Below are 24,910 nucleotides of genomic sequence, written 5' to 3' on the forward strand. Positions count from 1 at the left end.
GAGGTTATAGGGAGTAATAGGAGGAGTTATAGGGAGAGGATATATGGAGTAATAGGAGGAGTTATAGAGAGAGGTTATATTGAGTAATAGGAGGAGTTATAGAGAGAGGTTATATGGAGTAATAGGAGAAGTTATAGAGAGAGGATATATGGAGTAATAGGAGGAGTTATAGAGAGAGGTTATATGGAGTAATAGGAGGAGTTATAGAGAGAGGTTATATGGAGTAATAGGAGAAGTTATAGAGAGAGGATATATGGAGTAATAGGAGGAGTTATAGAGAGAGGTTATATGGAGTAATAGGAGGAGTTATAGGGAGAGGTTATATGGAGTAATAGGAGGAGTTATAGAGAGAGGTTATATGGAGTAATAGGAGAAGTTATAGAGAGAGGATATATGGAGTAATAGGAGGAGTTATAGGGAGAGGTTATATGGAGTAATAGGAGGAGTTATAGAGAGAGGTTACATGGAGTAATAGGAGGAGTTATAGGGAGAGGTTATTTGGAGTAATAGGAGGAGTTATAGGGAGAGGTTATATGGAGTAATAGGAGGAGTTATAGGGAGAGGTTATGTGGAGTAATAGGAGGAGTTATAGAGAGAGGTTATAGGGAGTAATAGGAGGAGCTATAGGGAGAGGTTATATGGAGTAATAGGAGGAGTTATAGGGAGAGGTTATATGGAGTAATAGGAGGAGTTATAGAGAGAGGATATATGGAGTAATATGAGGAGTTATAGGGAGAGGTTATATGGAGTAATAGGAGGAGTTATAGGGAGAGGTTATATGGAGTAATAGGAGGAGTTATAGAGAGAGGTTATATGGAGTATTAGGAGGAGTTATAGAGAGAGGTTATATGGAGTAATAGGAGGAGTTATAGGGAGAGGTTATATAGAGTAATAGGAGGAGTTATAGAGAGGTTATATGGAGTAATAGGAGGAGTTATAGAGAGAGGTTATAGGGAGTAATAGGAGGAGTTATAGGGAGAGGTTATATGGAGTAATAGGAGGAGTTATATGGAGAGGTTATATAGAGTAATAGGAGGAGTTATAGAGAGAGGTTATATGGAGTAATAGGAGGAGTTATAGGGAGAGGTTATATGGAGTAATAGGAGGAGTTATAGGGAGAGGTTATATGGAGTAATAGGAGGAGTTATAGAGAGAGGTTATAGGGAGTAATAGGAGGAGCTATAGGGAGAGGTTATATGGAGTAATAGGAGGAGTTATAGGGAGAGGTTATATGGAGTAATAGGAGGAGTTATAGAGAGAGGATATATGGAGTAATATGAGGATTTATAGGGAGAGGTTATATGGAGTAATAGGAGGAGTTATAGGGAGAGGTTATATGGAGTAATAGGAGGAGTTATAGAGAGAGGTTATATGGAGTATTAGGAGGAGTTATAGAGAGAGGTTATATGGAGTAATAGGAGGAGTTATAGGGAGAGGTTATATAGAGTAATAGGAGGAGTTATAGGGAGAGGTTATATGGAGTAATAGGAGGAGTTATAGGGAGAGGTTATATGGAGTAATAGGAGGAGTTATAGAGAGAGGTTATAGGGAGTAATAGGAGGAGCTATAGGGAGAGGTTATATGGAGTAATAGGAGGAGTTATAGGGAGAGGTTATATGGAGTAATAGGAGGAGTTATAGAGAGAGGATATATGGAGTAATATGAGGATTTATAGGGAGAGGTTATATGGAGTAATAGGAGGAGTTATAGGGAGAGGTTATATGGAGTAATAGGAGGAGTTATAGAGAGAGGTTATATGGAGTAATAGGAGGAGTTATAGGGAGAGGTTATATGGAGTAATAGGAGGAGTTATAGAGAGTAATAGGAGGAGTTATAGAGAGAGGTTATATGGAGTAATAGGAGGAGTTATAGAGAGAGGATATATGGAGTAATAGGAGGAGTTATAGGGAGAGGTTATAGGGAGTAATAGGAGGAGTTATAGAGAGAGGTTATATGGAGTAATAGGAGGAGTTATAGGGAGAGGTTATATGGAGTAATAGGAGGAGTTATAGAGAGAGGTTATATGGAGTAATAGGAGGAGTTATAGGGAGAGGTTATATGGAGTAATAGGAGGAGTTATAGAGAGTAATAGGAGGAGTTATAGAGAGAGGTTATATGGAGTAATAGGAGGAGTTATAGAGAGAGGATATATGGAGTAATAGGAGGAGTTATAGGGAGAGGTTATAGGGAGTAATAGGAGGAGTTATAGGGAGTAATAGGAGGAGTTATAGGGAGCGGTTATATAGAGTAATAGGAGGAGTTATAGGGAGAGGTTATATGGAGTAATAGGAGGAGTTATAGAGAGAGGTTATAAGGAGTAATAGGAGGAGTTATAGAGAGAGGTTATATGGAGTAATAGGAGGAGTTATAGAGAGAGGTTATATGGAGTATTAGGAGGAGTTATAGAGAGAGGTTATATGGAGTAATAGGAGGAGTTATAGGGAGAGGTTATATGGAGTAATAGGAGGAGTTATAGAGAGAGGCTATATGGAGTAATAGGAGGAGTTATAGGGAGAGGTTATATGGAGTAATAGGAGGAGTTATAGGGAGAGGTTATATGGAGTAATAGGAGGAGTTATAGAGAGAGGTTATATTGAGTATTAGGAGGAGTTATAGAGAGAGGTTATATGGAGTAATAGGAGGAGTTATAGAGAGAGGTTATATGGAGTAATAGGAGGAGTTATAGGGAGAGGTTATATGGAGTAATAGGAGGAGTTATAGAGAGAGGTTATATGGAGTATTAGGAGGAGTTATAGAGAGAGAGGTTATATGGAGTAATAGGAGGAGTTATAGGGAGAGGTTATAGGGAGTAATAGGAGGAGTTATAGAGAGAGGTTATATGGAGTAATAGGAGGAGTTATAGAGAGAGGTTATATGGAGTAATAGGAGGAGTTATAGGGAGAGGTTATATGGAGTAATAGGAGGAGTTATAGAGAGAGGTTATATGGAGTATTAGGAGGAGTTATAGAGAGAGAGGTTATATGGAGTAATAGGAGGAGTTATAGGGAGAGGTTATAGGGAGTAATAGGAGGAGTTATAGAGAGAGGTTATATGGAGTAATAGGAGGAGTTATAGGGAGAGGTTATATGGAGTAATAGGAGGAGTTATAGAGAGAGGTTATATGGAGTATTAGGAGGAGTTATAGAGAGAGAGGTTATATGGAGTAATAGGAGGAGTTATAGGGAGAGGTTATAGGGAGTAATAGGAGGAGTTATAGAGAGAGGTTATATGGAGTAATAGGAGGAGTTATAGGGAGAGGTTACATGGAGTAATAGGAGGAGTTATAGAGAGAGGTTATATGGAGTAATAGGAGGAGTTATAGAGAGAGGTTATATGGAGTAATAGGAGGAGTTATAGGGAGAGGTTATATGGAGTAATAGGAGGAGTTATAGAGAGAGGTTATATGGAGTATTAGGAGGAGTTATAGAGAGAGGTTATATGGAGTAATAGGAGGAGTTATAAGGAGAGGTTATAGGGAGTAATAGGAGGAGTTATAGAGAGAGGTTATATGGAGTAATAGGAGGAGTTATAGGGAGAGGTTACATGGAGTAATAGGAGGAGTTATAGAGAGAGGTTATATGGAGTATTAGGAGGAGTTATAGAGAGAGGTTATAGGAAGTAATAGGAGGAGTTATAGAGAGAGGTTATATGGAGTATTAGGAGGAGTTATAGAGAGAGGTTATAGGAAGTAATAGGAGGAGTTATAGAGAGAGGTTATATGGAGTAATAGAAGGAGTTATAGGGAGAGGTTATATGGAGTAATAGGAGGAGTTATAGAGAGAGGTTATATAGAGTATTAGGAGGAGTTATAGAGAGAGGTTATAGGGAGTAATAGGAGGAGTTATAGGGAGAGGTTATATGGAGTAATAGGAGGAGTTATAGAGAGAGGTTATGTGGAGTAATTGGAGGAGTTATAGAGAGAGGTTATGTGGAGTATTAGGAGGAGTTATAGGGAGAGGTTATATGGAGTAATAGGAGGAGTTATAGAGAGAGGTTATATGGAGTATTAGGAGGAGTTATAGGGAGAGGTTATATGGAGTAATAGGAGGAGGTATAGGGAGAGGTTATATGGAGTAATAGGAGGAGTTATAGGGAGAGGTTATATGGAGTAATATGAGGAGGTATAGGGAGAGGTTATATGGAGTAATAGGAGGAGTTATAGGGAGAGGTTATATAGAGTAATAGGAGGCGTTATAGGGAGAGGTTATATGGAGTAATAGGAGGAGTTATAGAGAGAGGTTAATTGGAGTATTAGGAGGAGTTATAGGGAGAGGTTATATGGAGTAATAGGAGGAGTTATAGAGAGAGGTTATATGGAGTATTAGGAGGAGTTATAGGGAGAGGTTATATGGAGTAATAGGAGGAGGTATAGGGAGAGGTTATATGGAGTAATAGGAGGAGTTATAGAGAGAGGTTATATGGAGTAATAGGAGGAGTTATAAGGAGAGGTTATAGGGAGTAATAGGAGGAGTTATAGAGAGAGGTTATATGGAGTAATAGGAGGAGTTATAGGGAGAGGTTACATGGAGTAATAGGAGGAAATTTTTTTATTAAAATTTTCTAACAACAAATTACAAAACAATGTTCAGTGTACCAAAAACATATACAAAAATACAATTAAAAACAGAATGTCATATCTATATTTTTCCAATAATCTGTAGTTTGTTCTTTTACATATACATCTTTTATGTCTTTGATTATCCAATTAATCACAGAATCTGTTGTTACAATTATTTGTTTGGATGATTTTAGACACCTCGCTTGCCATAAGTGATATATTACAATACAATTAATTACATATAAAGTGCATTTGTTAATCTTATCTGTCCATTTGAAGGCTCCATATACTAATTCAGCATATGACTGTCCTTTTGTCAGGATCGGGACAGGGATCCAACACGCAGAGTACAAACAGTAGCCAGATACGTATACCGGACCTTAGAATGGCCGGACTAACGTAAGTAGTACAGTATAGAATGGTCAAAGACAAGCCGAGGTCGAGGGTAACAGAAGACAGGTAAGCGAGAGACAAGCCGAATCAAGGGTAACAGAGATAAGCAGAGTAAGGTAAACAAGCCGGGTCAAAACCAAAAGGGATAATAGAATACACAAGCACTGAGTGACTAGAACAAGCTAGAACCACGACAGGGCAATGAGCTAATGAAAGAAGCTCTGTTAAATACCCTGTTCAGAGCAGTAACCACGCCCCCAAGGCGTCCTGATTGGTCCTGCAGCCATTGACTGACAGGTTGTTCTGGGGGAGTGTCCTGATGACTACTTCCTGCCTAGATGCTGTAAAAGGCAGTCACTCCCTCGCGGCCGGCCTAGCATGACCGGATAGACCGCGGGGAAGGGAGCCATCAGACCGTCTGGATGGAGGAACAGCTAAGTCTCTACCTCTTTCGGAGGTAGAGACCACAGGTACCCTGACAGTACCCCCCCTCTCAGATACGCCCACCGGGCGGAATGAACCGGGACGAGATGGGAAGCGAGAGTGATACGCCCTGCGGAGACGGGGAGCATGAACATCCTCCTGAGGTACCCAACTCCTCTCCTCAGGACCATATCCCTTCCAATCAACCAGATATTGTACTCTCCCCCGGGAGATTCGAGAATCAATAATAGAGTTAACCTAATACTCCTCCTGACCCTCCACCTGAACAGGGCGAGGAGGGGCTATTGTGGAGGAAAATCTGTTACATATGAGTGGTTTCAGCAATGAAACGTGAAACGAGTTCGGGATGCGTAAGGTATTAGGAAGAGCTAAACGATACGCAACTGGATTGATACGGGTCAGCACCCTGTAGGGTCCAATATAACGAGGAGCGAACTTCATGGAGGGCACTTTTAAACGGATGTTCCTCGTGCTCAGCCATACCCTATCACCTGGAACAAAGACCGGAGCCGCCCTTCTACGTTTATCAGCGTGTTTCTTGACCAACATAGAGTTGTGCACAAGGATTTGTCGAGTTTGATCCCACAACTTCCTCAAATTGGCAACATGAACATCAACCGACGGCACCCCCTGGGAAGGGGAATCCGAAGGAAGAATAGACGGATGAAAACCATAATTCATGAAGAAGGGGCTTGAATGAGTAGAATCGCAAACGAGATTGTTGTGTGCAAACTCCGCCCAAGGAATCAAACCGACCCAATCATCCTGGTGTTCAGAAACAAAGCATCGTAAATATTGTTCAATTTTCTGGTTGGTACGTTCAGCAGCTCCGTTAGACTGAGGATGATAGGCAGAAGAAAAGTTTAATTTAATACCAAGTTGAGAGCAGAAGGACCTCCAAAAGCGGGAAACAAATTGGGAGCCTCTGTCCGATACAATTTGAGAGGGTATCCCATGTAGGCGAAAAATCTCCTTAGCGAATATCTCTGCCAATTCGGGAGAAGACGGGAGTTTAGGCAGGGGAATGAAGTGTGCCATCTTAGTAAACCTGTCAACCACGGTGAGGATAACAGTCTGTCTTTTAGAGATAGGTAGATCGACAATAAAGTCCATGGCCAAACAGGACCATGGTTTTTCTGGAACCTCCAAGGGTTGCAGGAATCCACATGGAAGCGTATGGGGTTGTTTGGTTTTAGTACAAACTTCACATGCAGCGATGAACTCCTCAATGTCCCTCCGTAAAGCAGGCCACCAGAAGTCCTTAGAGATCAACGCGTAAGTTTTGCGGATACCAGGATGTCCCACCATCTTGCTATTATGTAAACACTGTAAAAGTTCCAGTTGAAGAGCAGGAGGAACGAAATGACGGCCCGCAGGAGTCTGTTTAGGTGCTAGATGTTGCAACTTAATGATCTCGGCCAGTAATGGAGAATGAATCCTGAGATTCGTATTAGCAATGATATTGCATTTCGGAACTATAGAAGAAAGAACTGGTTCAGGTACAGTAGAAGGTTCATATTGGCGAGATAATGCATCGGCTTTAGAGTTTTTAGAACCAGGTCTGTAAGTCAGTACATAATTGAAGTGAGTCAGGAATAAGGACCAACGAGCTTGTCTAGAGGATAAGCGCTTAGCCTCCCCAATATAGGACAAGTTTTTGTGGTCCGTCAAAATCGTAATAGGGTGTAGGGTCCCCTCCAACAAATGTCTCCACTCCTTTAAGGCTTTAATGACTGCTAACAGTTCCCTTTCCCCGATGTCATATCTGCTCTCAGGCCCAGAAAATTTCTTAGAGAAGAAACCACAAGGGTGTAACGGTTTATCCACCCCTAACCTTTGAGACAGAACAGCCCCAACTGCTGTCTCAGAGGCATCGACCTCGAGCAAGAAAGGCAGAGTCGTATCAGGATGGACTAGAATGGGAGCCGAGGCAAAAAGTTCCTTGAGAGTCTTGAAAGCACCCAGAGCTTCCTTAGACCAGAACTTAGTATCAGCCCCTTGTTTGGTCATATTGGTAATAGGCGCAATGATAGAGGAGTATCCTTTGATGAAGCGCCTATAGTAGTTGGAAAAACCAATAAACCTTTGGATAGCCTTGAGTCCTTTGGGCAAGGGCCAGTCTAAAATAGATTGAAGTTTTACAGGATCCATTTTAAAACCCTCCCCAGAAATCACGTATCCAAGAAAGTCTACCTGAGACTGATCAAAACTGCACTTCTCCAATTTGCAATATAGACCATGTTGCAGCAGCTTGTGTAATACCTTTCTGACCTGTCTATGGTGAGTCTCAATCTCCTTAGAGTGTATTAGTATGTCGTCCAGGTAAACAATAACACAATCATGCTGAAACTCCCTAAGTACCTCATTAATCAAATCTTGAAATACTGCAGGAGCATTGCATAGTCCAAATGGCATAACAGTGTATTCGTAATGGCCATACCGGGTATTGAATGCCGTCATCCACTCGTGACCTTGCTGGATTCTCACCAAATTGTAAGCCCCTCTGAGATCTAACTTGGTGAAGATTTTGGAGCCCTTAAGACGATCAAATAACTCGGTAATCAGTGGGATAGGATAGGCATTTCTGACAGTTATTTTATTCAAGCCTCGGTAATCGATACAAGGTCTCAGCGTGCCATCCTTCTTCTTAATGAAAAAGAACCCAGCCCCGGCCGGAGAAGAAGACCTCCTGATGAATCCCTTTTCTAAATTCTCCCGAATATACTCCTCTAGAACCGAGTTTTCCTGAACAGACAAAGGATATACATGGCCCCTCGGAGGCATAGTGCCGGGTAGAAGCTTAATCTTACAGTCAAATGACCTGTGTGGAGGCAAAGAATCGGCATTCTTCTTGTCAAACACTGCCCTTAAGTCTAGGTAAAGGTCTGGTATTTGTCTTTCTGTGGACTGAGTAGGATTCTCCGGTATGTTAATATTAGCTAATGGAGAAACCTTGCACAAACACCGATCCTGGCAGCCCTGGCCCCACGAGAGTATCTCTCCTAACTCCCAATCGATAATAGGGTTATGTTTTTTCAACCATGGGTACCCCAGAACTATGGGAACGGAAGGAGACGAAATGAGCAGAAGAGATAAATTCTCCACGTGTAGGATACCCACATTTAAATTAATGGGTATGGTCTCACGAAAGATAACAGGGTCTAGTAGTGGTCTACCATCTATGGCCTCAACGGCCAAAGGTGTCTCCCTTAGCTGGGATGGGAAATTGTTCTTACTAGCAAAGGCTTGGTCGATAAAATTCTCAGCAGCACCGGAATCTATCAATGCCATAGCCCTTACTACTTCCTTCCCCCAAGTTAAGGAAACTGGTAGCAGAAGCCTGTGATCTTTATAATCAGGAGTAGAGGACAAAATAGAAACACCCAAGGCCTGTCCTCTAGAGAGACTTAGGTGCGAGCGTTTCCCGGGCGGTTAGAACAGTTCGAGAGTAAATGACCCTTGGCTCCACAATACATACACAAACCCTCTCTTCTCCTGTGCTGTCTTTCCTCCTCAGAGAGGCGGGTATACCCTTTCTGCATAGGTTCAGTAAGCAGAGATATCGTGGAGTCAGGACTTGGAACAGCGGGAGCTAACCTAAAAGAAGGTCTCTGGTTCCCCTCTCGAGTGTTCTGTCTCTCTCTTAGACGTTCATCTATACGAGAGATGAACGAAATTAAATCCTCTAAATTCTCAGGGAGTTCTCTGGTAGCAACCTCATCAAGGATTACATCAGATAGGCCATTCAAAAATACATCCATATACGCCTGCTCATTCCACTTGATTTCTGCCGCCAGAGACCTGAACTCTAGTGCATAATCCACCAGTGTTCGGTTCTCCTGTCTCAGGCGCAACAGTAATCTGGCTGCATTAACCTTTCTACCTGGAGGGTCAAATGTTCTTCTAAAAGCAGCTACAAATGCGTTATAGTTATAAACTAATGGATTATCGTTCTCCCATAGTGGGTTGGCCCATCTCAGAGCTTTCTCAATGAGTAGGGTGATAATAAATCCTACTTTTGCCCTATCTGTAGGATAAGAGCGAGGTTGCAATTCAAAGTGGATACTAATTTGGTTTAAAAAACCACGACACTTCTCAGGAGCCCCACCATAGCGTACTGGGGGGGTAATGTGAGAAGAAGCACCCACTGTGGCTACCTCTAGACCTGAACCGACAGGAGAAACAGGGGTATTACGTATCTCCTCTGGTGGTTTATTGGCACAAGCTAATAGAGCCTGTAGCGCAAGCGCCATCTGATCCATTCTGTGATCCATGGCTTCAAACCTAGGATCAGGAGCAGCCAGCTGACTGTTTGTACTTGCAGGATCCATTGGCCCTGTCGTAATGTCAGGATCGGGACAGGGATCCAACACGCAGAGTACAAACAGTAGCCAGATACGTATACCGGACCTTAGAATGGCCGGACTAACGTAAGTAGTACAGTATAGAATGGTCAAAGACAAGCCGAGGTCGAGGGTAACAGAAGACAGGTAAGCGAGAGACAAGCCGAATCAAGGGTAACAGAGATAAGCAGAGTAAGGTAAACAAGCCGGGTCAAAACCAAAAGGGATAATAGAATACACAAGCACTGAGTGACTAGAACAAGCTAGAACCACGACAGGGCAATGAGCTAATGAAAGAAGCTCTGTTAAATACCCTGTTCAGAGCAGTAACCACGCCCCCAAGGCGTCCTGATTGGTCCTGCAGCCATTGACTGACAGGTTGTTCTGGGGGAGTGTCCTGATGACTACTTCCTGCCTAGATGCTGTAAAAGGCAGTCACTCCCTCGCGGCCGGCCTAGCATGACCGGATAGACCGCGGGGAAGGGAGCCATCAGACCGTCTGGATGGAGGAACAGCTAAGTCTCTACCTCTTTCGGAGGTAGAGACCACAGGTACCCTGACACCTTTAAAGTGGGATATTTTAAGAAGTATAGACATTTCTGTCCATATTGCTAAACTGAAGGGACAGTCACACAGAAAATGAGACATTGTTTCTAATATCCCTGAACATTCTTCTCTCGGACAATTTCGTTCCTCTAGTTTTTTAAATTTCAAATTAGATCGAACGTATAATTTTCCTTGAAAACTAAGCCAAGTAACATCTCTCAATTTAACTGGTATTCTCGTGCTAGTAACATTCTGAATGGCTTTTTTCATTAAGGTATTAGGGCAGTCTTTTAAAACCAGCTGGGCACTATAGTACTTATTTAACAGAACATGATATAATTGTTTTCTATCTAGCCCAGTAATATCTTCATATGAAATTTGCCATCTCAGCAACAACTTTATACATTGCTGAGCATATAGAGAGCAATGTTTAACTTTACCAGACAATCTTTTGATCTTTACACCTCTTGCCCAAACTCTAACAAAGTGATTAATCTGGTTTTTATACAAGACTCCCCATAAATCTATCCTACCAGATTTAAAAAAACTTAAATTCTTGGTTATAAACAAGAGATTGTAAAAAAGTTCAGGACACAACATGCCTAATCCTCCATCTTTCCTATGGAGATATGAAATGTTACGTTTAACAATATTTAAACGATTTCCCCATATTAGCTGGAACAACAAACCGGTTATCTTAACCACTAAATTATCAGGTAATGGAAAGACAAAACTAGTATAAATAAAAATGGGAAATAAAAATCGTTTGATAGCTTGAATTTTCTTTTGGTAAGACCATTTCCAATTTTTCCATTTGTGTATTTTATCTGAGAATATTTTTAATTTATCATCCCAGTTTCTCTGGGCAATGTCTTCTACACATCCAAATGTAATACCCAACACTTTGATTGTTTCATCTTTTCTTTTAAAAGGGATTTGAAAAGCTTCTACATTATCCCCCAGCCACAATGCTTCACTTTTCTCCATATTAACCATAGAGTTTGAAATTTGAGAGTAACTTTTAAGTTCTCTTTGTAACAATTGGTTATCTACTTCTGATTTCAAAAAAACAGAAATATCATCTGCATAAGCACAAACTTTGACCCTCTCGGAAACACCTTCTACTTTCACTTCCAAACCTTCAAAATTATGGTTTCCTTTTATTTTTCTTAATAGAGGGTCAATGCTAAAAACATAAAGCAAAGGACTTATAGGACAACCCTGACGAACTCCAGACTCAACCTGAAAAGGGTCTCCCAAACTACCATTAATTAAAGGGAAACATATTGCTTCTTTATAGAGTATTTTCAACCATTTAGTAAAAGTATCAGGAATGCCATATCTCCGTAAAGTCTCAAATAAAAATTCATGGTGTACTCGGTCAAATGCTTTGGTTTGGTCTAGCCCTACCAAATAAATACCTTCTCTCTGCTGCTTAGCGTATTCTACCACCTCTCTTATTAGCAACAGTGTATCTTGTATGCTACGATTCTTAACTGCACACGACTGACATGGACTTACCAAAATTTCAGCCACCGCACTAAGCCTTATAAACATGACTTTTGCAAGAATTTTGTAATCGGTATTCAGTAATGATAACGGACGCCAGTTCTTTAGCTCATTTAAATTACCACTTTTAAATAAAAGTACCAAGACTGAGGCATACTGTGAGGATGGCAACTGTCCCAGAGTTAGCACTTCGTTATATAGCACTACAAGGTCCGTTACCAAAAGATCTAAAAACACTTTATAAAACTCTGCACTTATCCCATCCAATCCTGGACTTTTCTTCCCAACTAATGATTGAATGCCATTTCTAACTTCTTCCTCTGTTATAGGTTTAACCATGATCTCAGCATCCACTGCATTTAATACCGGATTATCAACATCTTGCAAATATTTTAAAATATTTTCATTTGCGATAGGCTGTCTTGCAAACAATTGCTTATAGTATTTTGTGACAATATTTAAAATGTCCTTACTTTCTGTTTGTGTTTCACCATCTTGATCTACCAGTCCTGCCATGGCTTTCTTACATACTCTTTCCTTACACGCTTGAAAAGGATCTGGGGCTGTGAAACCCCAACTATCAAATTCATTTTCAGCTTTTAGAGAGATCATACGGTCATATTGGAGTTTTTTCATTTTATCCTTAACTTGATCAATGCTATTTGAATTCACAGTCTCACCATTATTGACCAAGGAATATAATCTACTAAGTCTAAGTCTTAGGGCAAGATATTGCATATATTGCCGATTTCCTTCTTTTCTAGCTTTTGATTTAAAAAAACTTTTAATATCTTTTTTTATTTGTTCCCACCAACTCGACATCGTGTCGTATAAGCACTGCGTGGTTTTTCGATCTTCATAAAAAGCAATGAATTCATGCTTTACATTTTCATTATCAAGTATTGTTGAGTTTAGTTTCCAGATACCTTTCCCATATGTTATTCCTTCCTTTACCTTTAAGGACAGACTAATCATATCATGATCTGAAAATTCTACCAAGACTAGATTATATCTAAAAGATGAAGTTTGATTTTTTACATAAAGTCTATCTATACGACTTGCCCACCTCCCTTTATGATATGTAAATCCTCGCTGTGTAGGATAATTATATTTAAAAGTATCAATCAGACCAGCGTGACTGATCAGATTTTTTAGAAAATTTTCATCATATTTTAAATTTTTATAATTACTATTTCGATCTTCATTATTTACCACACAGTTAAAATCACCCCCCATAATTAACACTTTGGATGTGAAACAATATGGTTTTACACTTAAAAACACTTTCTTCCTACCTGCTATTATCTGAGGAGCATATATATTAATTATTCGATATCTCACATCATTAAGTGTAAAATCTAACAAAAGGCATCTACCTGCAACAATTTCCGCTATCCGATCAATTTCAAAATCACAGTTCTTAAACAAAATACCCACACCATCATAACTTTCCAGTCCAAATGACCAATAAGATGGGCCCATTGTCCATTCTCTTTTAGCACAAAAAACCTGGCTATTATTTCTTAATCTTGTCTCCTGTAATAAACACACATCAAATGATTGTTCTTTCAAAAAAGTATAGAGTAAGTCTCTTCTCTCTTTTAATCTCAAACTGTTAACATTAAGCGAGCATATATGTAAAGTCATGAAATCCAAGGAGACTCAGCGCTTCTTTTTTACTGCTCCTATATTGTCACCCTGAGATCCCCATCGTTTTATTGAAACAGAGGCAGTTGCTTCTTCTTCACACATCAACTGCAATTCCTCTGTGGATCGCCTTTTCCAGAGAGATCCTTCACTCTGTTTAAACTCCATGGCATCTTCACTAGGTTCGTCCAGCATAGCATAGCGACCAGCAGTTATTTCAAATGATGAAAGCATCTGAGGAGGTTTTTGTGACTCACAAGAACCTGGATATTTTAATTTCTTCTTGCGCTTTCCTTGCACCAACTGAAATTCTTCATTGTTTTTTTCTGGTATTGGACCCTTTTCAACATTTAATGGAGATTGTATTTCCTTTACGTCTTTCCTTAAGATGTTTTCTGGCTCAGTAATGTCATCTTTCTGTGGCTCATTTGTATCTTGTTTCTCGGTTGTATTGGACTCTTCCATTGCTTCAGTAAGTATGCTTTCCAAATCTAGCAAACAGTCGTTTATCTTATTATGGTGTGCTTCTGGGCACTCTCTAAAGGTGTGACCTTGTACAGAACATAAGTTGCACATTACGTCCTGCTTGCATTCTGATCTCATATGGCCCAGACAGTTACATTGAGAGCACTTTATTTTATCACAGCAATAGGCCAAATGCCTTATTGACCCACATTTATAACAGCTTCTAGGCTGTCCTGGATAATAGCAGATGCCTCTATCCGCACCAATAAAAAAACTGTGTGGTAAATGGTGAGTAACGCCCCCTGTCTGCCACAGTTTAACTTGCAGTTTCCATCCACCATTCCATAGCCCAATCTCATCATAAATCTTTTGTGGGTCACTCACAACTGTACAGTGTCTCTTTATCCAATACATTATGTCATTTAAAGCCACTACTTCTGTCTGGAACTGGAGATTGATGGACACTGTAGCCTGTTTTGTGAGTGGGATAGCTTTCATGTTTTTCCAGATACCATCTGATTTTGTCCTATGGAAAATCTCCCAAAACATATCCAAGTTCTGCATCAGTTTAAAACTAATGTCAAATTGTCTTGATCCAGGAAAGTGAATAAATGCAAATATTTCACTTGCAGAAAAACCCATGAATTCCATTAAGAGTTTGCGACCAATGAATATTCTGTCTGGAATGTCAGATTCTGGTCCTGTGAACAACAGGCGCACTGCATTCTTCCGCTTAGATACATCTCCCCTTGATCTTGCTACATTTGAAAACAAATTCCCGCTTGCTGCAGGTTGCTGTACATTTACCTGGGAGCTGCTCTGTATGCTGGTTCCTATTCCCATTTTAGTACCTGAATCCGGTCCATGTTTTAGTCCTACTGCATTGCTAGAGCCAGTTCCAGATTGCAGATGACTATCTGGTGATTCCTCCAGATTCAGCTTTGCTGTGGAATTCCTGCTTTGTGTCGTATCTCTTGCAATGCTTACACCAAGAGGTTTTTGCAAATCACTTTCTTTCTCTTGATCTGTTTCTTTCTCAATAAGCTTTTCCACAACACGCTTTATGCTCCTAGATCTCAGCTTATGGACAGTTATTTCATTTGAACATTCAGGTATGGCAATGCTGAGGGCTGCTGGTTTAATGCACCCAGGTGAACTCTCAGGTTTACATTCAGCAGCAGCCTCTCCTGTTTGAGCAGGTAAAGTCACTGGGCACATTTTATCACTTAATTTCTTTATCATTACCCCTACTTGCTTGTCTTTAAGGGGTTGTGCTGGTACCTTCTTAATCCTTAATGGGTTTAACTTTTGCATTTTATAAAATTTTCTTTCCTCACCTTTTATTGCACTTTTCAGTTTTTCAATGCTTTCCTCTTTTACATCCATTGCCGTTTGTAGGGAGTTGATCTCCTCCTGCATCTGATCAATCTGCTGCAGTAAACCTTTTCTCTCAGATTCCTGGGTTACTTCATCCACTTTCTTCACCAAATCTTGCTTCTGCCTGTGCAAATCATCATACATTGCACATAAAGTCTGATAATTAGCAGAAGCATCTCCCAGTCTTTTGTCCAAAACCGTCAAAGCTTTACTGATTAAACTTTCCTTAAAATGTCTGCTTTCGTTTGTTTGGGCTTCTTGGCCTTCCAACACCTCCAGGCCTGGGACTAGAGTAGGACTAGTATCCAGAACACCAACACTCCCCCCTGGGTCTGAGGCCATCCTCAGTCCCCCTACAGGAGCTCCAACACATAGGAGTTATAGGGAGAGGTTATATGGAGTAATAGGAGGAGTTATATGGAGAGGTTATATGGAGTAATAGGAGGAGTTATAGAGAGAGGTTATATAGAGCAAAAGGAGGAGTTATAGAGAGAGGTTATATAGAGTAATAGGAGGAGTTATATGGAGAGGTTATATAGAGTAAAAGGAGGAGTTATAGGGAGAGGTTATATGGAGTAATAGGAGGAGTTATAGAGAGAGGTCATATGGATTAATAGGAGGAGTTATAGGGAGAGGTTATATGAAGTAATAGGAGGAGTTATAGGGAGAGGTTATATGGAGTAATAGGAGGAGTTATAGGGAGAGGTTATATGGAGTAATAGGAGGAGTTATAGGGAGAGGTTATATAGAGTAATAGGAGGAGTTATAGGGAGAGGTTATATAGAGTAATAGGAGGAGTTATAGGGAGAGGCTATATGGAGTAATAGGAGGAGTTATAGGGAGAGGTTATATGGAGTAATAGGAGGATGTATTGGAAGTGGTAGTAAGATCTAGTAATAGGGCTTATTTGCTAGTCTTGTTTCACTATTATCCTATTATATAGTAGGACTTTTGATGTGCGGTATGAATTAAATGAGCAGGTTGTGCATTGTGTGGAGTCTGTCCTCGGGATATGGAGAAAGGGCTTATTGTGCTGATAGAGCGATAGTACTTCCCTGCACGCAAACCTTCTAGGTGAAGGGCTTTAGGCGAAATCACGGAGAGTTGTGCATGTCCCCTCTCTGTACCTTTCCTCTTCCTCAGGCTGTGCATGTAATTGAGCTGTAAATCACTCACACACCCCGAGGACAAGATAATTTATATTAAATACTCATTTCTGCACGCATAGTTCTGTGTCCCTGGGGAAACTCTCATTTTAATTAGAGAGCTGTCCAACACATCAGCCCTACAAGAGCCAGAATGGAGATTTTTATGGCTAAAAAAAGTTTTTTTAATCGTGACAGGTGTGTTTATAGTGCATCCCTTGAACATACTTCAGAGGGGGCAATCACGGAGGGGCAATCACAGAGGGGCAATCACAGAGGGGCAATCACAGAGGGGCAATCATGGAGGGGCAATCACGGAGGGGCAATCGTGGATGGGCAATCACAGACTAGATAAGAATGGGAGGTTAAAAACAGCATTCCAAGTGTCAATATTGTGTCTTATTTTTTCAGCTTCATGAGAAAAGGGGCAGTTGATTTTTTTTTACACAGGGTTGTTGAATAAAGAATGATTTTTTTTTAATTCAGCTATCTTGGCATGCATTTTGAAAGTCACTTTTAACTCACATTGAGTTTACAATAATGCTCCTTTTGGTTAATAACACAAATAATCTTCTTAAAGTGACACCAGGGCAGGCCAGTCCATTCGTCCGAGTGGGCACCTGGACATTCCTGTACACTTCCTGTAAACAAACACGTTTTCCTGGCACTTAGGTCCCTCCCACCCTGAGGGCCCATCTCCCGCTGGGCTGAAGGGGTTAAAACCCCTTCAGCCACTTACCTTAAGTCAGCGCCGGGCTCCTTTGGCGCTGGTGACCTCTCCTCCCCCTCTGATGTCAGCTCCCGAGTGGAGCCGAATGCGCATGCGCGGCCAGAGCCGTGCGCGCATTTAAACCGCCCATAGGAAAGCATGGGAGCGCGCCCGCAAAGGGAAGCCTAGATCTGCCCTCATCCATGCATTCTCGCAATCTGAGTTATTTTTTTTCCAATATTCCCCTACCTCCCTCCAAGCTCAGTGCATGTGCATGCGCTCTGAGCGTGAAGATTGGTCTAATGAGATGCTTCTCTACGAGAAGCATTTGATTGGACCGCAGAGAGGGAAAAAGTAACGTTGGACAGGGCGTGGAATGCGCTGGATTCACGGTAAGTTTTATCTTTACTTTCTAGGATACTTTACTTATAAAAGGGTAGTGGCCATGCATTGCTAATTGTGCCCAATAGGGCACTTTAAAATAAAATAGCATTTTTATAATAATTAAAAAAAAGCGTTACTGAAACCCTTTAAGTTCAGCCCATTGTGAAAGATCACAATCCCCATAATAAAAAGCAATCTCTACTTTATTACATGAATAACACAAAAAAACTAAATTGTCACAGGAGTGATCATTTATTTAGTGAGACCTCCACGTTATAATTAAGACAGCCATTGAGACGGTGCTTTCTAATGACTCAAACCATCAGATTTTGCTTCCCAGATTCACAGGTACTTTTCATTGTGCAGTACTCACAGAGCGCCTCCTATGGGTCAAAATGCTCACTGCACACGCATTCTAATCAGCATGCATAATGCTCAGTCAGTGCAGTGCTTCGCAATATATTGGCATTCCAGAAATATTATTATTATTTTTATTTTTTTTTGCAGTGCATATAGAGGTTACAGCAAGCCTGAGGTACCCCAACGGCAATCCTCAGGCGACTCAATATATATTACATAGGGGGTGGTCGAGGAGTCATGCACAATTTTTACATTATATACGAGTTAGGTAAACTAGTAACATCGTAGCTTGGTATTATTTAACTATGTTTGCCGCTTATTTTGTCGCAAACCGCAAGGCTTAACATCATATTATTACAGTAAATGCGCCACATCATCGAATTGAGTATCCAAAGCATAAAAGTGCATGAGTGTTATATATTGCACGTAAACTATTGTGGTTGAGTTATACGTGTATACGAGGTTGCCTTGCGTTTAACTACCGGTATGTACATTTATGGTGGCTCTGTATAGCAGGTCGGTCTAGCCGTGCAGCTATGTACTGGGTGGGTGGTATTACGCCGCCAGGTTAGGCTCTTTGAATGTTTATCTCTTTACTAGGGCATAGGGCTGGCGGGGGGGGGGAGATCTCTAAATATGTGTGGTAGCCATCTCGGTTACATCGTGAGAGCAGTGTGGGGTCAGCGGGCACTGATTAAGGGGGTCTATGCACATGTGATGTGTGGGATGTTGTACGCTGGGGTGACTAGTATGCGGCAAAGGCTAAGGGTCCTTAGGTTACAGGTTAAGTTCACATTGCAGGTATCAGGTGGAGGCGGCAGTGCTTGAGCCATGGTTGTCCTGCCGCGGAACAAAGGTAGCCTTCTCCGGGTTCCATCTATGCGGTGTTCCGGTTGCGCTTCAGGTTTCTGCGGGTTACAGCCTCGCTTGAGATAGTCCCAGTGTGGGTAGTAGACTCTGTGCCCCCTGTAGGTCGATGACTTCATGTCTGGCATTGTCATGTAGGACGGAGAGGGAGCGGGTAGGTCGCCATCTGTACTGTATCCCTTGTTGCGTTAGGAGGGATGTGAAAGGTTTGAGGGACCTCCGCCAGGCCAGTGTATCACCCGAGATGTCCGCAAAGAAAGTGAGAGACATTGATTCGAACTGGCATGGCGTGTGGTCTCGGACTGCTGCCAGTGTCGCCACTCTATCTCTCCTCTGTTGGAAGCATATGATAAGGTCTCTGGTGGCTGTGCTGGGCGCGCTTGCTGGCTTCGGGGCTCTGAAAGTGCCATTCAACTCTATATTTTTCACTTGCCGCGGGTGGAGCAGCGCCGACAGGAGCCTGCGTACCAAGTGCGGTAGTTCCTCTGTTGGGATATCTTCTTTTATGCCCCGTACCTTAATGTTGTTCGCGCGGCTTCCAGGGCTGCAAATCTCCGATCATAGTCCGCATTGCGCTTCTTCAGCCCGTGTATCTCCTGCTATAAGGATGTGATTTGCACCTCGTGGGTATCGGAGGTGTTCTCCAGGGTGCTCAGCCTTCCTGACAGGCCTTGGATGTCTGTGCGCAGACTGGCCACATCAGAGTGGATGTTAGCCTGCAGGTCTGCCAGAAGTTTCTTCAGCACTTCTGCTGTGACAGGCGCAGTATCGGAGCTCAAGTGTTTCGGCTTAAGTGCCCGCCCGGCTGGTAAGTTGTACGTTTCTTCCTCCAGTGAGGAGTCCTCTGACAGCTCTGAGTAGGCCTCTGGGTAGTCGCCATCTTGGGCCCAGCAGCTCCCTGAGTTTTCCTCAGCAGCTCTCCAATGTCCAGGCTTTGCCGTTGCCCGTCAGGTTTTTGTTTTTTGGTCTTTCGACCCATGCTGTATTCCCCTGCTCGTCGGGTGTTTGCAGTGGGTTTTGCTGGGTTTTGTTGCCCTAATCTGCCGTTTTTTCGTGTCTGTGTGCAGGAGCTCTGAGGCCATGCGACCGCTCAGCTCCGTGGTTAGGCTCCGCCCCCATTCCAGAAATATTATTATTGACAATAATAATGTAAAATACGGAAACCAGTTGGCAGGAAAATAACTAATTTATTGAATTTTTAAACTTTGTTTTTGTCTTGGCTGTCTCTTTCAATAAAGTCTTCCAGTAAAGCTGTACTGTCTGTGTGATTTTATTTATTACCTTTTTTTTCCCTATATTTTCTTAATTACATTCACAATACAACACTGAATGTCAAACAGTGTGTTATTTAGTAAGTCTTTACGGCTGGAATTTCTATGTTTACTTTAGAATTTTACAAATGATCAAAACTCTTAAGGTGTCAATCTGCCCTCTTGTGGCTGAAAACGGTAATCCTCAAATTAAAACAAGTGCGCCCTCTTTGAGTACATGTATAGTATTGTAATGTGTGACATTAGAAAAACATCAATAACAATCTGAATGAAATACAACTGTTCAATTTGGACACTTTTACCCTTAATCAACCAAAAAATACCACAGAACTTGCTACATCACAGAAAGTATCACAACAGTCAGAGACCAACAATTAAATACAGTACAATTGCATAAAAGTATTTGCACACAGTTGAAAATGTTCTGGTGAGAAAGCAAGACGTTACAAGTACTAATGATATACAAAATAAAGCCATTGTGAGATTATCCATTGTCCTGGTTTGCCCATAGAGCGGTGTGATGGGCCAATGATTATGGCTTGGTGTCCTGCCATTGAATATCAGTTTATCTGAAAACGAATGGGGGTTTATTCACTAAACAGTAAATTGTGCTAAACGTAAAACCAAATTGCAAACTTCCGGCTAAACTAGCCGAGCTGTGAGTATTGCTGATAGTGGATTGTTGCTGAATCCATATAAATAAATCCAAACCATAAAATGGCTCCCAAACACAAAATTGTCACAGACAGTACAGAACAAAGGGAGATATAGCAAATCTTCACACGTTTTGAGCCCTTAGGGGGTTCCAAATCACAAGGGATTTATTCACTAAACTTGAAATTGTAATGAATTACATACTAAGGAAAAAACACACCTCTAAAACCGCTATAGTCATTGCTTGCTTATTATAGCCTTGAGATTGCCATTCTGGTTTTAATTCAACAATGTGGTTGTGGTGGATTGAGGTCTGAATCACACAAGTTCAGACTAAAATATCTAAGCTGTGACTATGACTGAGTTTGAGAATTTTTCCAATTCGGCTATTTTGGCCTGATTCTTGCTACATGGTTTCTTGTGCACTAAAATCCACTGGTTAGAAAATAAACTCCTTAATGGGGGTTTACTGTGTAAAACTGAACCTGGACTTAAGTCAAGTCCAAATGAGGATTATAACCAGCCAACATTGGAAGATGCGTAGTGAGGAGGGGATGGTGTGGAGGTATTTTTGGTGCATGTCAATGATGGTCACACCAAAAGAGACATCCCGAAATGCATCCACGAGAGGATAATTGTCAACAATGCCAGGGTTATTTACTAAAGAGAGAATCATTAGGAATCCAAGGTCAATTCAAAGTAACTTTCAAATTTAAGGTCAAGCTAGAAGATTAGCTGGGAGAATTTCAATAGTTTGGGCCTTAAATTTGAACTTCAATTTGAATTCCAGGCAATAGCATGGTGTTGTCAACAGCGTCTCAAAGGGTGGGATGAATTAGTGCACCAGCCAAACACAGTGAATTAAAATCACATTAATAAAATGTCACGTTTTATTTACAAATCTATTTTTATCGCATCTCTCCACTTATTTGTTCCCGCTTATGATTCTAGATTTAGATTTTGCGTGGTCAAAACATAGTAAAACGTGACACTTATTGTCCACACAGATCCTTATGTAATGCACTCGTCGTAGGCTGATAGTAAATATTGTATTGCGACAAAGGAAAAAATATATATTTGCACTGTACAAATATTTATTCACCTCATGTAGTCAGATTTGTTTTCCTTCTAGAGAGTAATCTATCTCCTCGTTTTGTTTTTAATCGTTTTTTATTTACATTCTATATTTATAGCTTGTTCCATGGTAACACAGTTCATGTCATGTATATTGGCTTGAAGTAAATCACAGTTAACGCATTTGAAGAATACAACACATTCAGAAACCAACTGGAACAAGGGTTTTAGGAGTGTGTACAAGAATCTCAGCTAGAGGCTCATGGGAATCTAGGGGGCGCAAAGCGTAGTTTTTGTCCACACGTAAGACATGGAAAAACAGGCTCCCGAAATAGTCGATTGTGTACTAGTAGGAGACGCTTGGTTATCAAAGTGACTGTAGGTGTGTAAAGGAAAATAGTAAAACTAATCAAAAAACTGTTAACTATTTAGTGTGACATCCAGCAGTATTATGGCACAAATAGGAAGTATTAATAGTGCCCAATAACCGTAAGCACCAATTGGGGGCAGAGTGAATGTGTATTGAGCCTAAAATTTGTTCTGGTGAAAAACTGAAGCATATTATGAAGCACAAACTAAAAATCTACAGAAATTAACATATATTTAACTGTAATAACTAAACTTATAACTAGCCTTTATATAACCCAGAAAAATGAATGTATTAAAAAAAAGAAAGTCAAGCCTTCATCAACCAGTGTCCACTCCAGAGCGAGGCATGAAGGGGACAATATTCTGCACGTCCCATGAGCAACTTGCAACGTGGGTTAGAGGCCCTCTGCTGGGTGAGACCCAGTTCAGTGAGGAACGAATATGAGGCATCTGGTGCTGAAGCTGGATATGGCACCTTCTTTGGTGTCAATGAGAGTATGCGATGGGTCACATTTGTATCTGATTTCGTCCTCTTGCATGACCCGGGCGTCCCAATCCAATGTACAAGTCCTGCAAGAAGGTAAGTTGCATATCCACGAACTTGAAAGGGGACCTTGAATTGAATCACTCACACAATCGCCAACTTGTCACACATGTCATGGGTCCTTAAGGGGTGAAACACCGAGCAGTTTGCCTGCTCTTTTTATTGTAAGTACATTTTCATTCAATATATGTACAAGTTTATATGGAGGGCACTATTGTTTCTTTTTTTTCTGTCCTCTATGACCCATTTTATCACTGTCCTGTTGTGAACTACTGCCAGAGGGATATTCCACAAGTGAGGATAACTATACCACTGTATGCTTTTATCTTGAGCTGGTTTAAGCTCCAGCAAATGTGAGTTGGAAATTGGACTTGAGTGTTGCATGTGATTTATATTTAACGTACTGCACTACTTGTTTCCTTGTTTTTTTCCTGTTTTCTTTAATACACTGTCAAAAAGAGAAGCCCTATCAAAGAATACCAAACAGAAATTTGATACACAAAAGATTTCTATTTTTGAACTGTGTCTTGATACCTGGTATCCCATATTTTTTACTTTTTACCTATGTACTTTGGCTATATTTGTTTCCTATATATCTTTTAGATTGTTGATATTTGTTTTTGGTGCACGCTATATCGTTGTTTGTTTTTTATCCCTGATAAATGCAAAATACAAGTGTAATACAGAGTTTAGCCACAAGATGCCACCACAAGTTTGGTCACAAGATGTAAAAAAAAACATTTCAGTGTGTGTTTCTATCAGTGTGCATGTATCTGAGAGCATGTGTCAGTGAGTGTGTGTGTGTGTGTGTGTGTGTGTGTGTATGTCAGTGTGTGTATCTGAGAATATGTGTCTGTCAATGTGTGTAAGTCAGTGAGTATGTGTATGTCAGTGTATGTGTATGTGTTTCTGAAAGTGTGTGTCTGTCAGTGACAATGTGTGTGTTGGTTAAACAGTTTGTGTGCCAAAGATTGTGTGTCTGTCAGTGAGTGTGTGTATCACTGAGAGCATGCATCTGTCAGTGAAAGTGTGTGTTAGGGAATAGTGTGTGTGCTAATGACTGCGTGTCATGTCAGTGAGTTTATGTCAGTGTATGTGTATCAGTGAGAGTGTGTGTTAGGGAATAGTGTGTGTGCTAATGACTGCGTGTCATGTCAGTGAGTTTATGTCAGTGTATGTGTATCAGTGAGACCGTAAGTGGGCCCTTCTCTAATTATTGCACCAGGGCCCTGTGATTCCTAGTTATGCCCCTGTATGAAGGCGCTATAATAAATTATTTTAGGTAAGTACTGTAACACAGCAGTTATGGCCATTTTATTACAAGAAAAAGTATTCTTCCACAATTAATTGTGACATTGACAAGGGATGGGTAAACAGCTGCACAGGTGATTGCTGCTGATATGTGATATTTTGAAAATGACCAATAAGCAGAGCATTTAAAAAAAAAAATAATATATATATATTTATGTATCGAGGTTTAACATTTCAAGTGCTATGCCACTAGCCAGGCCGTTCCTCACCAATGCATGTCAGAAGGTTTCATGTTATACTCATCAGGGGCGAATTTCTACTTGCCAGGGCTGAATAGTCACTAGCCAATATATAGTGGCAGGTGAAAGTTTTGAGCCCTTTATATGTGATATAGTGAATAAATATAAAATATATAAATATATACAATTTTTTTTTACTGCATTTCAGGGTACTGCAAAATGTATGCATAATATTTTATTTATAGTATGTATGTATGTATTTGCAGTACCCTGAAATCTATTAGTAAAAAAACTATATGTCACAATATATATATTGCCTTTGCTATATTATCTAGAACAGTGGTTCCCAACCTTTTTTTTACTTGAGTACCCCTTGGAAGTCCATCTCCATATATTGTACCCCTCATATTAGCAAAATGTTTATAAAGAACATAGTTGCTGTTATTTTAAATATATAAGTTTTCTCTGCCCCAGGCTCTCCCTGCTCTCCCCTCTACCACAGGCTCTCCCTGCTCTCCCCTCTACCACAGGCTCTCTCTGCTCTCCCCTCTACCACAGGCTCTCCCTGCTCTCCCCTCTACCACATGCTCTCTCTGCTCTCCCCTCTACCACAGGCTCTATACAATCACTGACACACACATGCAGATACTCATTATCTGTATGTCAGTGATTGAATCTTTGTGTCTACGTATATGCACGTGTGTCCATCTGTGTCTGTGTATCTGCATGTGTGTCAGGGTGTGCATCTGTGTGTTCAGTGT

This window comes from Pelobates fuscus, chromosome 3 (assembly GCF_036172605.1).
Source record: "Pelobates fuscus isolate aPelFus1 chromosome 3, aPelFus1.pri, whole genome shotgun sequence".
Classification (NCBI taxonomy): Eukaryota; Metazoa; Chordata; class Amphibia; order Anura; family Pelobatidae; genus Pelobates; species Pelobates fuscus.